At 32.0% G+C, this 2,695-nt stretch overlaps 1 long non-coding RNA gene across 1 annotated transcript; it reads right to left on the reverse strand.

Moving 5' to 3' along the window:
* Positions 1 to 464: 464 nt before the first annotated feature.
* On the reverse strand, positions 465 to 1,717 carry LOC127086922 (uncharacterized). Its single transcript, XR_007789677.1, has 2 exons — positions 1,284 to 1,717; positions 465 to 835 (listed from the first exon to the last, which is right to left on the reverse strand). It is a non-coding gene; the product is annotated as an uncharacterized LOC127086922 (long non-coding RNA).
* Between the last annotated feature and the right edge of the window lie 978 nt (positions 1,718 to 2,695).

Here is a 2,695-nt window from a genome sequence, read left to right on the forward strand (position 1 = left end):
GTAAATTTGAATGGATTATTTTATCCTTGAGATGTCAAAACTCGACTGCATTGCATAATTATTGGCAGTACGACGAAACATCTTAAAGAAAGTGACTTAATACGTGATTCATCCCAATAATTTTCTATGACAAATTTTTCAAAACCGAAAACAACAGTTAGAACATCACACATTCACCACAGCCAATGAATCAAAATCATTGGATAAAAAACATCGGATAACTTATATTTAAAGTTCTGTAAATCAGATTTATAATATTAAAAAGAAAACTCAATTGAATTGTCCTATCTTCATCCAAATAGTTATGCCAAACTTACTACAATAACTAAGTAAAAGTTTGACAACTGAAAATTTGTTCCCCTATTTTACCAATCTGTTTCTTATTTGATTCATTATGGAATGCAAGTATGAGACAAAAACCCAAGTCAACTAGATTAATGATACAACTATAAGATAAAGATAAATTTCATCCAGAACAACTATAACTTCTTTTTTATTAATTGTTATAAAAAAGAAACAACAAGCTACAAAATAATGCAAGAACTTAAAGTAACCATGAATATAGTAAACAATATTAGAACTTGTTGCATCACAAATTCACAACAATCTACCTAAATTCAAAACAAAACCAGAAAGTGTACAAAGTGAATGCACAACAATAATCTCTACATTTTCAACTCCTTAGCTATTTGAAGTCACCATCTCATGGCCAAATCTTAAGAAAAAATATCATCAACAAAAACTTCCAATCATTTTGCAAGCTGAAAGTATAACAATAACCAGTTGATAAATGATTAACCATCCCATACTAGTAAAATAGAGCCATTGAAAAACGCTGCATCCACAAAAACAAAAACAGTCATACCAACATGTTCCATAATCACTCCACACAAGTGTAGAAAACTTGAAAGCATAGAGGATAAAAAAATAAAACAACATTACCAATGTTCCACATTTTTCTAATTTTGATTGCGACGTTTTCCACATAAATCTTGAAATTAAGCAGTTCCATCTATATCCCTCATATATAGCCCATCTCAAAATAGTAGCAAAAACATATTGAATACCATAGTGCAAAAACACGAGGTTTGTGTTTTCAAAACAGAATCTAAACAAGAGTTTTGTTAAGCATTTTCGTAGCATAATTTTAACAAAAACATAGGCTAAAATTTTAACGCAAGAAGGGTGGGATTTATAGAAAAGAGGAATTAAGGTTTTTAAACATAAATTTTCATTTTGAATACACCAGCACAACCAAACAATTTAAGACACATGATACTCACCCTAAGAGAAGGTGAACCTGCAGCTGCCTGAGAAGAATCCGGCGCAGTGTCTCGCGGTGGAGAAGAAGAAAACGACGCAAAGTACTCGAATCAAAATCTATTTAGTTAGTCAAAGAGCTTGAACTAACGAGGGCTTGAAAATGTCTCTCAACCTTCGTTTTCAACTGCGGCTGCCGGAAAAAGAAGAATGGTGGTCGATGGCGAGGTTTCTCAAAACAAACATCTAATTGGTTGATTAGAGAGGTGAGATGATTAGGAACATGAATATTGTCATCTTCTTTAATTTGGGTTGTGGAGAATGGAGATGGAGGAGGAAGAAGGTTTTGGAGGGAGGAAACACAACTCTATCTTTTTTTTAAGAAGGAAAAATGAAATAGGTCGGTTCCTCTCTCTCTCTTAATCCACACATGGGGAGTACTGGAAAATTAAATATATATTTTTTTTTTATATTTTGTTCATTTGTGTTAAATTGTCTGAGGTGTTTGGGCTTAATTATTGTGACAAATTGGGAATTTGGACGATTTTTACACAAGTGTCGCAACGTTGTAAAATGGATAATTTTTTGTAATGTAGTATTATATTTGAGTCGATTGATGAATTCCTTTATATAGATTTTGCTAGTTTGATGCTTGTGTCATACTCTAAAATGTAACTTGAGTTTTTCACTTGCATCAGCATTGCAAAATCATCTCATTTTATCATTTATTACATCAATCAAAAACATTCATCAGGGTTTAGACGAAAAGTTGGGAGTTCTGACATTTTATCTGATCTTTTTGACATTCACTCAGTCATTTGATGATTAAAAAGTCAAAAGACTTGATTTCCTAGTCTCAATGCATTGTTCATTTTGTTGCATCATATTTCAGAGGTCCGGAGGGTGATAGACAAGAGTATCGGCGTCATCTAAATCTTTATAGGGTTTTAATTGTAATTAGGAATCAGAAGCAAATGGTCCAAGAGCGATTCATTTGCATCTAATTGTTTGTTAACGATTAGTCGATCAGTAATTTAATGCATTCACAAGACATGTGCATTTTCTACTCATCACAACATGCATTTTGATCCACATAAACGTTTAAAATATCAACAGACTAGTTGAATCATTTTTTAAATGTATGTCGAATTAGCAGGCGAAAATTTTCAAGATCGAGCTTGCATACATCACTTTTATTAACCTACGGTTCGCATAGTTTAACCTGGCGTGCTCATTTTATATTTCGACTCCTTTTTCAATCGCATTTTGATTAGCCTGAGCCTATTCAACCTGACATTTTTTACTTCAAAATCTGTCTGTTTTCTATAAATTTATTTCGTGTTTATCAGTTTAGTACTTTCATTTTAATTTTTCGAACATTTTTGCGCCTTATTTTTATTCATTTTTAGTCTTTTTATTTTTGTCTTTTTGTCAA

This window comes from Lathyrus oleraceus, chromosome 5 (genome assembly GCF_024323335.1).
Source record: "Lathyrus oleraceus cultivar Zhongwan6 chromosome 5, CAAS_Psat_ZW6_1.0, whole genome shotgun sequence".
Taxonomy (NCBI): Eukaryota; Viridiplantae; Streptophyta; class Magnoliopsida; order Fabales; family Fabaceae; genus Lathyrus; species Lathyrus oleraceus.